This window comes from Ambystoma mexicanum, chromosome 4p (assembly GCF_040938575.1).
Source record: "Ambystoma mexicanum isolate Mex_15411 chromosome 4p, UKY_AmexF1_1, whole genome shotgun sequence".
Classification (NCBI taxonomy): domain Eukaryota; kingdom Metazoa; phylum Chordata; class Amphibia; order Caudata; family Ambystomatidae; genus Ambystoma; species Ambystoma mexicanum.
In genome coordinates, this window is record NC_090927.1 from 984039512 (window position 1) to 984054668 (window position 15157).

The 15157-nt window shown below is 46.7% G+C and overlaps 1 protein-coding gene across 3 annotated transcripts in view; it reads left to right on the plus strand.

Moving 5' to 3' along the window:
• Positions 1-3636: 3636 nt before the first annotated feature.
• Positions 3637-15157, plus strand: part of SCML4 (Scm polycomb group protein like 4) — a 752090-nt gene continuing 740569 nt past the window's right edge. For 2 of the 3 annotated variants that reach the window (XM_069606558.1, XM_069606557.1), the window contains exon 1: positions 3650-4014. The gene's annotated coding sequence lies outside the window, so the exon portion shown is untranslated. Of the gene's footprint in view, positions 4015-15157 lie in introns of all 3 variants that reach the window. The other variant, XR_011260473.1, reaches the window with a different exon arrangement.

Here is a 15157-nt window from a genome sequence, read left to right on the forward strand (position 1 = left end):
TTGAGATCAACATTGTGGTCAACTTCAAATAATAGGACAAAGTGCCAGATGTCAACATGGCTGTACGGCATCACAGGGCAGAAATGAATTGTCTGTTGTATGATGACGATCTCCTCAGCCAACCAACTTTCAAACAACAAGGAGGCTAATGGCTTTTATCCCAGCCTTAAGAAAATATTCAGTCCAGGAGGCTCTGGCCACTTGTTTATCAAGAAAAGAAACTGGCCTTGGAAAATGAGAACTAAGATGTGCATACATGTGAAGATTTCCCATTAGTTTAAATGCACTATCATAACTAGTGATTTTTTCAGCAACAATACGTCACACCACGTCTATTCATAGGTTATGTGAAAGCTAGTAATGAACTGGTTATTCTGATGTAAATTTGATCCACATGCCAATTCTGCAAATCATGTTATCACCTGAATTCTTTTTCTGGCTGTCTTGAAAATGTCCTGAATTTAAGAATTAGCGACCAGATGGAGTGTAAAATTAGGTATCTGGTGAGTACATTGCATGTTCATAACTATTATACTTTTGCATGAATGGCTAAATATTGCAACACGCCTGTGCAACATGGTGCAAATTCCGTCTATCATTTCATCAAATCCCCCATGATTAGCTAAAGCAGAATATGTATATATCATGGCACTTATTAGTAAATTACAAACTTTTTCCATGTAGGCACTTTTTGGCAAATATTTGACATAGCAAAAATGGGAATTTCAAATGGGAGTTGCAATATTTCTGTTCTACAATCCTGAACCAATCTTCAGCGAGAAGCTGGACTTGGGGGTGGAGAGAAATGTAAATGGCCAATCCTGGTTGCAGGATTATAGGTTAGCTCAGCTTAATGTTCACTTTCCTTGGAAGGCGCTTAGAGATTAAAAAGGTCTTTCACTATGGAAGAAGGGACAGCTGCCAAAGATCTGCTGAAATTGCATCTGAGTGGAAATATTGCAAGACAGCAGGAGCTGTCTATTGCTGGGGTGACTAGAAAACAGTGGCTGTGAGGCTTCCCTGGAACTATAGAGGGAGAATTGCTCTGAAATTCCATTGACTGAGGTGCAGGCCATAATCCTGTTATTCACTAAGAGCAAAGTCCTGCTCAGTGTCCATGAGTGCAGAGCCCAGAGATTTCCAAAAGTAAGTAGATTATCCAACCAAATCCCAGCGTGGGATCTATTTAATTAACCCATTATCATTCACAGTGGATTTTCTTCCATCAGTGGGAGAGGGAGTCAAATTGTATAGACCCTTAACATATTTGACTGTATAGTAATTTAATTAACTCCCAAATAGATTGACACAGGGGGGGAGCTTGGAAGAATTTGGAACTTTCACCCTCCCTCCTGGCGGGAAGATACAAGATAGTAAATTAAGGTAATTGAGGTGCCTTGATTTTCCTGTTCACCCCTGACTTCTTTAATGAGAAAGTGTGTCCCTTCCCAAAATGAAAAATCCCAACTGAATCCCTTACCAAAACTTCTTTTTCAGGAAAAGATATACTTGCCACCAAAACAAAATTGAAAATTGTCACCATCTCCAAACCAATTCCCAGCTGAAAACCATTACCAAAACTTGCTTTTAAATAAAAGGTATTCTTATCTTAAAAACAAAATTCCCAAATATCACCACTGTTTCAACATTGTATTTAACCAAGTGGTGCCCTTGGCCCCACAAAAGAAAATTCTTAACGGCCAACCTTCCCCAACACAGGCCTTTAAGTGAAGCGGGGTCTGAAAACCAAAATTCATAATCACCCCGATTTTACGGTCCAACTTCCACAATGCGGGCCTTTAAATGAAGGGGGTCAGAAAAACTAGAATTCATAATCATCCCCATTATACTGTCCAACTTCCCCAACATGGGCCTCTAAGTGAGGGGGGTCTGGAAAATGAAACTTCTAAATTGTCCCCCCTTCGTAGATCTAGCCTTTGAACAGAAGGGTGCTGCATGCCATTGATGGTTGGGTTTTTGGGCCTGGGGGAGAAATGCTTTGCAAACGTGAGACCTCAGGTATACAACATTGAACGCGTGATGTATGTCTTGTTTTTAAATCAACCCTGTGTCTATTCCTAATCTAAATTGTGGTGTAATATTTGCCACGGGCATTTTTACAAATCTGTAATTTCAACCACCAGCATTTTGAGTGCACAGGGAACGCCATATCTCAAGCCTTGAAGGTGACCTAGTTTTCATAAAACTAAATATGTGCCTATGTTTGACACTAAATACTTCCAGCCAGCAACGTGAGGATTATATTCTAGTATTGTGCCATATTATTATTATTATTGAAATTAACCATTCAACTGGGTTCATGGGGAAAGAGTTTGACCAGTTTATTTAGCTTGTGTTCCATGTTTGTGAGACAAAAGTAAATGCAGAAAAAGTGTGTTTTGTAAATGAAGCTGTGTTTTCTGCCACAAAGAAGGTGGCGGCTGTGATTGAACAATATTATTATTTATTGAGCTTATAATTAACATAAATATATATTCTTTCAATACTCTGACCTGGTTCTTGGGTCACAGTGGGCACAGGGGGAGAGATTTATGTGGCTCTATATGAGTCTTCCATAAGGACAGCGCTAAACTAAAACTTAAGCAAAGTATAGTAGGGCTCCCTGAGTGGGGGGCGGGGGGGGTGGGGCGGTGTAGAATCTCACCGGGTTGAGGGGGTCCCTCAATATAACGCTACAATGGCAACTGTTTGAAAACGGCATGAGTAATGGCATGTGATTGTATCAGGCAAATGCATTTCTAATAGCCAAAACAGTTGGCTTTCCCAAAACTTGGTTTAGTAGGACTTCTGTGCAAAGAACAGATATAAGGGTACACATGCAGTTTACACATCAAGTGGCTGATGGCACACTTGGTGAAGACATTTTTACTACATTAGTAGCAGGTTTAAAGCAGCAATAGATGCCAGGAGGCTGTGTTTTGTGCAGGGGAGGGACAGATAGTGGGTCGTAATGGCCACAAAGGTGAGCATGGCCATTGGCAGAGAATGGGTGGGTAAATAACCAAACAGCACCACAAGCTGTGTCTCCCCACTCACCTGCTGTCTCCCTCCCATCTGTACTCCATCACAATAGTTGTGGATGTCTATGAATTACAACCAATTGTGTCCTTGTCCTGATTGGCCAACAAATTTGATTTGAGTGACTGGAAGCGGATCTATCTGGCATTTAAACATTTGTATTTAAATATATATGCCTAATCTCCCCCACCCCCACACACACGTATGTATACACAAACTCCCCCCCCCCCCAAATACATGTTAACGTTGACATATATTATATAAGGGCAAACCCAATTATGTATATTGTATGGCTGTATGTATCCATGTAAGAAATCATCCAACAGACAAACCATTGCCTTCATGTATTGTAGATTCAATACTAGGCCATAATGCCGCAATATCGGGACAAAGAAATGGTGTTATAGTCTGGTTTCTATAGCAACAGAGGAAGGTAGCTAAAATCCAATTGTAGATACATTGCTTATATTACAAAAACAACCACAATGCGATAAATGTCCACCACCAAATAACGAATTAAACGGGCAAGCCCGCTGCATCAAAATACAATTGCAAATCGCTCAGTGCTTCTAGTCTCGGCGGAAGGAAGCACGACACAGAGGCCTCGTCTTTTTTTTGCATGTAAAATGTGTGTAATCTTTAGAAGCCAGTGGTTGGCTGCTTTTCCGGACATGATGTGGTTGAGGCTGTCATCGTAATGGAAATTCATCGCTGTAGCTATGGCAAGCCGCGTTCTCTGCCTGTGCTGAATGCATTAGTGTAATGAGATGTTTGCAGCTGGAGCGCCGGGCTGCTGCTGCCTCTGCTGCCGCTGCTGCTGCTTCCGCTGCTGCGGGCTCGCCGCCTGCTGCTAGCAGACAGGGCGAAGATGCCGCTCGCCGGAGCCGTGCGTGTGCTGCTGGCGGCCGTCTGCTGCCCTTCGGCTGGAAACCCCAGGCCCCTGTGAGGGGAATACTTCGGGACGGAGGCGCGTAGGTAAGGGGCGCGCGCCATTCTTGGCACTCGGGGTCTTGGCTTTCAGCTGCATTATTAAACACGCACTTTCTTCCATGCTTTAAATAGTATCTACGCGTGCGTGTGTGGAGAGGTGGGGTGTCCCCAAATCCATGCATATATCGTGCACATAGTCACATGCACTGAGGGCTGCGTGCACTGGCCTCCGACCCCTTGCTCCCCAACTTCGCATCGCCAGTACCCGGCACGTTTGAGACGGTGTCTGTGGGCTGTCAGTGTGACGGGGGTGGGGGAGGTGGGGGTTTGTTTATGTCTGTGCATGTGTCTCCTCGCGGGGCTGCGAAGCCTCTGCTTTCATGCTAGGTCTGACACCGCGGGTGTGCTGGCGCTGCGCTCAGTTCTCACTTCCACCCAAATGCAATGCCATCAATGTGGTTAATATCTAAAACTAGGTGCAGGCGGACACAATTGGAAACACAAATTGTGGGGATTTTTTCAATAAGACGCAGTTGTTCACCGAGAGTTTTTTTTAATGTTATTTATAGAAGTGCTTAGAACATAGTTGTTGGGAAATGCCTTTCTTTCCCAATGTGTGGGCTCTACAGTAAACATGCATTTGAGTGTATACTCGTGGGAAAGAATACATGGTTTACTTATTATTGCTGAATGAATCGAGGGCCAAGGTGTAGTGTTGAAACGGGCGGACGCAGATAAACACCAGTCAGTCCTTGTTATCATCCGATTTCAGAGCAAGATTGGCGGCCTGCCAAGGAGGCAGGTGGATGGGCGAGTAGGAGACGAAGGGTCGATGAGTGGATGGATGGGTGAATGGCTGGATGCGTCGGTGGGAGGGTGAATGAATGGATGATGGGATGTTGCTGGGGGGTGGATGGATGGGCCAGTAGGGGGATGGTTGGAAGGATGGATGAAGGGCTGGGTGGATGTGGGTGGAGAATGAATAGATGCATGGGTGGGAAGGAGGGTGGATGAATGGATGGTTGGATGAATGGGTGGATGGAAGGATGGTTTAAGGATGAATGTGGATAGGGTGGATGGAGTGGCGGGGTGGGTTTGTATGGCTGGACAGGCAGAGTAACAGACAGGCTGACATACAGTAATTTAACCCCAGAAAATTTCCCTGACGACTTAAACCCATCTCACGATTCTGTTGCACAGCCATACCACTTAAAAGGGCATCCTTGTACAATAAACAGGCCAAGTCAGTGCATAGATTTGCTGCGCCTAACAGTGTCAAATGTTGCTCACTTCGTAGACAGTCTGGGCCTTGGAGATTCCACATTTGGTGCTGGTTTTGGGGGAGTTTGCACGCTATATTCACCAGAGCCGCCTAGAGGGCACTGGCAAAGGGTGTGGCGCTAGGAAGGAAGGTGGCCATTCTAGACTGTCCCGAGAGGTACTGGAGAGCCAAGGATGCTCCAAACAGCACCCCGTCCATTCTGTTCTTGATATCAGTAGGCAGCCACCTGCGCTCGTGTCTCGCGGCGCTTCTCGTGATCGCACTGCATGCAGCAGCAATGCAGCGTTGTGCAGTAGAGAGCTGCTGCTCGCTGGGGATAGGAGTGACACTGGGGTGTTTTGCATCAGGGGAAGCGTGGCCTCAGATGGCTTCAAAGTGTCTATTTCCGGATAACATATTCGGCGACATTCTCCGTTTAAGTAGTTGGCCTTAAAGTGCAGCACGGGCGATGCTTTCGAGCCAGAAAGCCTTTGTCGAGGAAAAGGCCGTTCCCTGCGGCGCAGTGCCGCACAGCCTAATGAGAAGACATCCTTCACGGGGATTTCATTTGAAATATGTCACACCCTCTGTCAGACTGCGCGGTAAACCTGGAATAAACTAATCCGCGGGTGTAGACAGCAGTCAGCTCCGCTATCTCCTGGCTGCTGTTGATCTCTCCCAGGCTGCCTCCATGCAGCCGCGCTGCCCCTGGGCCCGATTTGCGAGAGAAAACCACACAGAGTGACATGTTCTGAACATTAATCTACACACAAACTTGTATTTACACATCTTTACATATGCATCCAATACTTGTCTGTGTAAAGATTCCCACCTCTACACAATCTGTTTGCAAAGGTGTATTCCTTATATGAATGTCATGTTACTTCTATGCTGCCCGACATGTCTACGTTAGTGGTTTCTCAGCGCAGAAATGACCCGTGGTTATCATGCTCCCCCACCCCCCTACACACAGCAGGCAGGGGTTGACTGGCCATTGGGGAACTCTGGAGATTTCATGTTAGGCCTCTGCAACCTGGACCTCTTTATTGTGGTAATATTTTTTTTCAAACGTTCTCCTAGTAAAAGGGTTGGGCTTGCTGAAAATGTGTAATATGAGGCCACTGTGTACATTATTTCTAGGGCCTATTTTGGTTCCCAGGCCACCCCTGCCCACCAGGGTGCCAAGACTTGAGTCTGCGGAGGAAAGGAAGGAAAAGGAAAGTAGAGAGAGGTTAAAGTGCGTATCAAGGGTTACCGCACAGAGGGGAAAACATTTGTAAAGATGGACGCAGGGAGGGCGGTGGGGGAGTAGTGTTGCTCTTGATGTGTGTTGAGCCATGAGTAATCCGACTCAGAGTGAAGAATTTGGACTGAAAAAAAACTAAAATTGTTACTGAATGAGCATTGGATTGAAACTTTATAATTCACAGGAATAACATCATACCCGTGGATTACTAGAAATTGCGCTGATATGCAGCCACCCGTGCAAAGATGGGTGTCCACCATCTATGACGTAGTATGTAGCCTACACAATACTTACATTTTGATGTGTGTGGTATGGTCATGTTCCCCTAGAAGGCAATCTTGGAGTTCTGGTAATATTCACAAACAATGCCCTAGGCCTTGGACTATTTTTGATCATAAGCCATCTAGTCATCTCATGGCATTATGCACGGATGACTTCGTGCCCCCGCACTAGACATGCCTATCCGAAAGGTGGTTATATCAGTGAGTGAGTGTACTGTGTGTTCATGGACAATATCGCTCTTCTGAAGAAGTCGGGGCGTCTACTGATCAAAGTCCTCGGATTCCTTTGGACAGTGCCGAGAAGACATGGCCCTACATTGGGCTGTACTGTGCTTCAGTCAGTCAGCAGGTGTGCCAGACCAGAGCTCAAAACACACGTGGGCTGCAGTGATATATTAACACACAGGCCCTTCCCGGGAGATATACCCGTGCGCGCGCGGGCCCGGCTTCACGCGACGCAGCCATACAGAGGCCTGCCCTGAGAATGCTGCCCCAATGGCGGGTGGCGTCGCCCGTATGCTGAGAAATAGCCCAGTGCGTGGCCGGGCGTCACGTGACGCGTCTTGGCGTTGCGCCGCTTCCTGGTAGCCGCACGCGCGTGCACCTTTTAGCGCTGAGGTAAATAGGGTCAGTAGCATTTTCAGTGGCACGTCATTAGCCGAGGACGGTTGGAGTTAACTGCGCCACTCTAGGCCTGCTTTACAAAGCGTTTTTCAATGGTATATCCCCATTCAACAACGCTTTTGCAACTCAGGCCCAGTGTCTTTAACGGAACGGACATGGATGCTTTACGAATTGTATTTATTATGAGACGTGGCGCTGCCTTTTGCCATTCTTTTGAGTTACCTCTTCCCCCACCTCCGGGGAGGTGGCACCACGCAACCTTCTCTTCTACGTGTAGGCCTTTTTGTATGTTGGGTAAAGACAAGTTGTACAATAACAAAAACAAATAGCGGTGCTCGGGCGGGACACTCGACTGATTCCTGCGGTTTTCTTGTAATGGAGGGGACATGAGCCCTTTTGGGGGGTTGGGGGGGGGACATCCCTCGCACGTTTCTCCGACATTTCCTGTAGCCTTTAAAATGGTTCTTCTGTGGCGAGAAGCGGGACGGGGTAAAAGGGGCCGTTGGATTCCATTGCCAGCATTGCCAGGGAAGTGAGGTGACACTCAGGTGTAAGATGGAGGCACGCCCACCTTGGTGACCCAGAGCATCCTTCGGACCATGCACAGGGCCTGCCCGCAGAACCCGCGGCTCAGTGTTCTCTCTTCTCTCTCTCCCAATAAAACACACACTTGTGTCTATTTACTTTGCGCTCTTCCGCAGGATGTTCGTTGTTTAAATTAAAAATCCTTGCCGTGGGTTCTCGTTTTGCTCTTATCCAAAATTAGCACGCGATTCCCCGCTTTTTCAAGTAACACTCTTTGGCAGTAATACAGCCCAGTGGAGGTCTTCCACGCGACACGAAAAGTCGTGGTTTCGGCACGTGCTAAGGTGCACCTCGCGAGCTGCAATCATATATGACAAAACGAGTTTGCAAGCGGGATATGAGGGCGTAGACCCCCCTTTTTCCCCCGCACCCCTGAGATAAACCCTATATTCAGCAGTGGGAAATCCACGTTCTATGGCTTTTTCATCTTCGCATATCTTCTTTGTTTCTTTGTCGTATGACATATATTTTAATATAAGCAAAAACGAAGCCTTGACAAATTCGTTTATCCCGTTTTATGTCTGTTGCTTAAGCTTAACGAATCGTGTGTAAGATTCCGTTTTCGCTGAATTTTATTACACCTTGAAAACAACCATGCCGGATTTTGAACATGGCTATCTTTACTCAAACTTTACTCAAAAATATAAAGGTACAAGAGGCATCCTACTAATTTTTATTAAATGACATCTAATCCCATATTAGCAGGTTTGGGTGGATAATACCCCCATCCGCTTCCCAAAAGGCCACAGAACAGAGGGCGCGGGTGTTTTGTGCAGGTACCAAGACACCAGTGCAGGCGCTGCTGGGTTATTCCTCAATAAAGGAGCTCCCAGTATGGGGGATGGCCGCCCATCACTAATAAGTGATAGACACCCCTGTGTCCACAGGCGTTTCTGTCCCTTACGTTGAATCACGGAATGCCCCCGGGACAGGCCCCCTTTGGCCCCCGCTTCACAGCTGGACGCGCTCGTGTCCGTGCCCCACTGCCAGAGTTCGATGCTAATTAAGTGCCGTTTCGCGCTGCGCGCAAGAAAGGGAACCCACGGCTGGCTCAGCAAAAGGACACGGTGCACAGGGCCGACAAAGGGGGTCGCAGCTTCTCCCGAAGGTGCCTCTTCTAACACTAAAAAGACACCCGCTGTGCGCTCTCACAGATCTCTGCAGGGTATATGCTCTCAAATGTTTGATGCTTCCCTTTTTTTTCTGAGCGGAAAGGAAAACACACATTTTCATTGTAACCCTATTTCGACAAATGGCAGGGTTCTTTGATACGGCACAAGGGCGATGGCGGCAAAGGACACCCGAGCCATATAGCCTGCATACTTTCTGCTTCTAACTAGTGAAGTTACCCGAGCTAGCGCTTGAGGCCGCATTGTATGTTTGCCAGTATAAACTGTGCTAATATCGCCACACTGAGTTACCGCTTTCACAAACGGGAATGCTAATTCGCTGCACAATTGAGGGTTTTTGCTATTACACGTTATTGAGCATAGGCAGAATTACGAAAGACGGTAATTCCTCCTGTGGCGTTGCCGCGGCTTTTCAGTGAGATATCAAAGCAGGCCTGTTTGCTTAGCAGGAAAGTGGTGTTTTGTGTCTTCAAAATTATTGAAACCCGTCGCCCCTCGTTATATTTATGCGATGAAAGGATATTTTTTGGCAAGTTCTTCCTAATAAGGGTCATCACACCCTTCCAGTTCGAAGAGCAAGAAGAGTGACGTATCTGACCCACCCATCCTTTGCAAAGCGGGCCTTTTTAACGGTTGCTGAAGCCTGTGCCGTGCAAAGCGGTAACACAGGCAGTCTTGCAGCATAGTGCCTGTTTTATCATTGGCCTATAACCTATAATGAAGCGTTTAGTCTCCAGCTTTTCCCGTTTTGGACTGCACTGATGTTCCCAATCAGGCTTCACCTCCACACTCCCACGCTTGCCCTTTTGGCGGTGACCACTTGTTCGTTGCAAATACTTTATATTTTCAGTAATTTATCCAAACAAACAATGAAGCTACCATGCAAGGCAATTTTCACGTATAGCGGCAGGGGTCTGGTTGCAATTATAAGTGAGATGTTTTCTTTATCATTCATTTGTAGAGTGCAAACAGGGACTGACAAATACATTTTAGAACCACAAAGTTCTTAACTTTGGACACATTAACACGTTTTTGCTGAAAGAAATAAACATTCTGGCGGGCTTGCCACACCTTCCTTGCCTATAAATCTCTCCCTGATGCCAGTGGACAAGTGCCACGGCCCAAGGGGGTCTCGCAGTCTAGTGAATGCACACAAGGGATGCTTGGCTATAGATCACCCACTTGCTCTTTCAGTGGAGAATTGATTGCAAGTGCATGAGCCAACTGCTTTGCTTTGATGGTAAGGGTGTCTGGGGTGGCCCTTGAGGGGGTTCAGTCCTCCATTTGTATCTGGGAGCGGTGGCTGCAACTGAGGTCCCTCTTCTTGAATCTGCTCAGCCCCCTATGGATGCTTTTCATCAACAGGTACAAGAGGCCCGGATGGAGGACGCTCAAGTGCCTCACTGACTCACTGACTCACTGACTCACTGACTCACTCACTGACTCACTCACTCACTCACTCACTCACTCACTCACTCACTCACTCACTGACTCACTCACTCATGTGAATACTCAGCTCTTGTGCCAATCCTTTGCAGATGATACACAGATGTATCTGGGTGCCACTTGCCTCAGGAGAAGTCTCTGCAGCAGTGGCTTCAAACTTAAAGGGGCCAAGAAGGAGGAGCTGCTGCACCCCATTGATCCACTCTGGCCATTTGTTTGGCAACCACTGCATATTTGCTGCCAAGAGCCAGAAACAAGGGATCATCTGGGATGCCAGTCTGGGGCTCAAACCCCACATTAGGGAAGTTTTTCACAATGTGCTATGCAGTGCTGGTCATTGGGCCGGCTCTCGGCGGATCCGAGATCCGGCACCAGATATGGAGCCGGATCTCGGGATCCCGCCAGAGTCAGCCGCCCAAGACCATGAACTGTGCTGGACTTTAAAAAATAAAAAAATAAACTCCCGCGACGGCAACATTGCCTTTTACCGCGGCTTTGGCACTGGTGTGCAATGCACAATGCTCGCTACATGTACAACCGATTCCATAGCGAGCATTGTGCATTACACACCAGTGCCAAAGCCGGCGGTAAAAGGCAATGCTGCCGTCGCAGATGGTATATATCTATTTTGTTTTACGTATTCCAGCATTGCTGGATGTCCACTACGAGCCCCCTCCGCCCCCTCGAGCTCAGCCCCCCCGACCTCCTCCCCCACCCCGGCCCGTGTGTTCTGGGATCCCCCACCACATTTTTCCCATTTCCAACACTGGTGCTATGGTGTCAAGAACAGACCTAGACTGTATTCGTTCCTATGGCCCCTCTTGCATCATTGGGCTGATAACCTCTTCTAAACTAGATTATGCTGCTGTGCTGTATCTGGGCCTTCCTTCGAACCAGCTCAAATAACTTGAGTCCAGAATATGATGGAATGACTGCTGTACCTTTAATGAGACGTAAGCCTGCCTCTCCTCTGCTTTCATATGTGGAAGGTCTGTCTTTTAGACCAAGAGTGCATTTAAATGTTCTTGGTCCAATTGTTAAGTGCGAGGCACTGACCCAACAATTTTTCTCGTTAGCATAGTGCCTTACATCACTACTAAATCTATGCACGCAGTCGACCATCAACTACTCCTTGTGCTTTTATCAGTCTCAGGCTTCACCAAAAGGGCAGTTTCCAAAGGGCCAAGCGGACAGGTTAGCGCAGGCAGTTTTGTGGGCCAATGTGGACCATTTTGATGACTTAGTGCACTGCACAATGGCTAGTTTTAAGCAATGTTATGGGCCAATTTGGACCAGTTTGATGACTTAGTGCACTGTGCAGCGGGTAGTTTTGAGCAATGTTACTGGCCAATATGGACCAGTTTGGTGACTTACTGCACTGCAGAGTGTGTAGTTTTGAGCAATGTTTCTGGCCAATATGGATCAGTTTGATGAATAATTGCACTGCGCAGGGGGTGCTTTTGAGCAATGTTACTGGCCAATGTAGACAAGTTGGGTGACTTAGTGCACAGTATATAGTTTTGAGCAATGTTACTGGACAATGTGTACCAGTTTGATTAATGCTTGTACTGCAGAGCAGGTACTTTTGAGCAATGTTACTGGCCAATGTGGTCTAGTTTGGTGACTTAGTGCACTGCACAGCGGGTACTTTTGAGCAATGTGACTGGCCAATGTGGACCAATTTGATGAATTAGTGCACTCCAGAGCAGGTACTTTTGATCAATGTTACTGGCCAATGTGGTCTAGTTTGGTGACTTAGTGCACTGCACAGCAGGTACTTTTTTGAGCAATGTTACTGGGCAATGTGGACCAATTTGATGAATTAGTGCACTGCGAAGCAGGTACTTTTGATCAATGTTACTGGCTAATGTGGTCTAGTTTTTTGACTTAGTGCACTGCACAGCGGGTACTTTTGAGCAATGTTACTGGCCAATGTGGACCAATTTGATGAATTAGTGCACTGCGAAGCAGGTACTTTTGATCAATGTTACTGGCTAATGTGGTCTAGTTTAGTGACTTAGTGCACTGTGCAACGGGTCGTTTTGAGCAATGTTACTGGCCAATGTGGATCAGTTGGGTGGCTTAGTGCACTGCTCAGTGGGTAGTTTTCAGAAATATGTTTTAAAATGCAAATTGTGTCACACTTTCCCCCCTGAAATGCTCCAAAAGCACCATTCCTGTGTTCTGTAAAAGCGAATAAAACATTAATAGACACTAATGAGTCATGCATTGTGAAACTCAAATTTGGGCCACTTTCTTTGCAAAAAGCATATTTTTTGTCCGGACCTGACTGTGACCCCCAACAAGGTATTCGGTAGAGAGGATGGACGCTGTATGCAAGCATATGCGTTGGCATAGCCCCCACACATTTGTAACTTGCATGTTTTTCAAGAAGGCTTTATGTTTTGTTGCAGTTTTCCCCTCTGCTTACCTCATGTAAATCGGGCTGCACCACTTAGTGCTCAGAATAATAATATGCATTGGTTTCCGGATGTAAGTACTTCACAAATCCATTCACTGTTGTTTAGAAATTCTTAAGCAGGCAATCTTTATATGCTTTAGCAATACCAAAATCATGAAAGTATATTTTACATTGCATTGTAGCATTTTGGGGCGTGCTTGGAGAACAGACATCAAGTTTCTTAGTGGCCATTTCTGAAAGGGTTTTATTGGCAGCAAGGCCAATCAGATTTTATTTGCACACCTTTCTGGCTTGGAGATTCTGCTTTAAAATATTCAGCTTCAAAGACCTACTGATTTATTGTGGGTATCCTCATCACGTGTACAGCGTGTGTAAGTGCGAATCATAAGACATTCAAATTTGCTGCATAATGGGAGTGGGCGGAGCTTTCAATTATTTCCTACATGATTCAGAATGAACATGTACACCCATAGGGCCCGATTAATGGAATTATTTGTGTGAAAAATAGGGTAGTTGCTTGCCATTCTGCGCACAAATCCCTGTTTTTCGATTAATCAAATCAAATTCCATGGTCTTTTCCTGGACTTGCGTGGAGTTCACGCAGGCTCGACATGTCTCTGTGAGTCGTGGAGGGCTTAGTGCGAGGCTCTACGCAGAGCATGGGCATGGCTTGCGCAGAGGGCTGGGAAAGTGCTGGAACACCAAAAATGGGGAAGAAATTGCTAAAAAAATGGGCGTTCCGAGTGATGGCCTGCAGTCAGTCCCTCACACGCACACAATTGCGCGGCAATGGGCTTATTCATGGATTCGATTGAGCAACCACTCAGCCCGGAAAATCGCCATGCAAGTCCTTCTTACTATCCGCCACCCGAAGTCAGGCGTAAATTGATTTAATTTAGGGGTGCATGTATGCAGTTTAGTGGGGTGCAGGAAAGGTTTACGGGGTTTGCACGCAGATTTCCTGAGTAATTACTGAGTTATGATTTTTTACGCATGTTGTCGGGGTGCCGGATGCAGTTATGGGGGACCCCGCGCAGGGTCGCCGAGATGCAGGCCTGCATGCAGGGAACCCACACACTGTTTGAACGGTTCGTGTATTCGTGCCTGGGGTGGCGTGCAAAGGTAGCTGTTTTGGCTGTTTATGATTAGTGTATGGGTGTGTCTGGGGTGTTCTGGCCGCGATTTGCGATTACGGTTACTTTGTGCAGTAAATTCCATGAAAACGTGTGCAGTGTCTTTCTTGGTGCGTGGCCCCTGCAGGATTTCTGCACACATTTCCATGAATCGGGCCCTTAGCATTTAAGGTTGGACTGATTCACAAAGCCTTTTTCAATGGGGAAAATCCCACCGAAAAATATTACTGACATTTTCTGAGTGAATCAGGCCCAAAGTGGTGTGCGGTGTGGAGTGCAAACACTTAGACTTAAGAGGAATACTATTGCTGGCTGTCGTGATAATGCATATCATGTTTGGCCTCCCAGGGCCATGGGGGGTTCAGGTCCTTCCAATGTACGTGCTTTCAGATAATCAGAAAGGACATGCAAGGTATTACCTGAGATGCATGGAGTCAGCAGTGCAGTCAAGGCAGAGGGATTGTGTCAGGGGCCAAGCTTGTCAGAACCTAACTTGGTCCTTCCTTCACCCACTCAACACCACAGTGTTTTACAACAGTACTGTCAAGACTGAAAAAATATGCATTTAAATGATCACTATTCGTTTGTTATTGTCCTCCACAGCATTCAGCTTTAAGCAGCCCCACCTCCCAATCACCCACCATTCTCAGCTATAAAGGGACGGGCCCAGGACTATAGGGACTCCCAGCTGTCTATTACCTGTAGAGACAAGTGTCTGCAGCAATCCATGCTTCATTCTTAATTGGAGAAGAAACACACAGATCACTGACGAGTGGAGCTTTGCGGCTGCACGGCAATGGGCGTTATGTCCCAAGCAGTCTGTACGAATAAAGAAAAGCAGTCCAGCACCTGCGAGCTAGTGCAGTATGGCGGGGAACTGAAGTGTTACAAGCAGGTCTGACGTTTGAATCCCCCCCCCCCCCGGGGAGAGGTATAGACAAAAGAAATGTTCCCTCCCAGATGTTCTGCAGTGGTGCCCCAGGTCACACAAAGTAAGAGAAGGGTGGCAGATTCCACCAAAACGTAAGGGAACGGAGTACCCTTTGACCTCTGGCAGGAG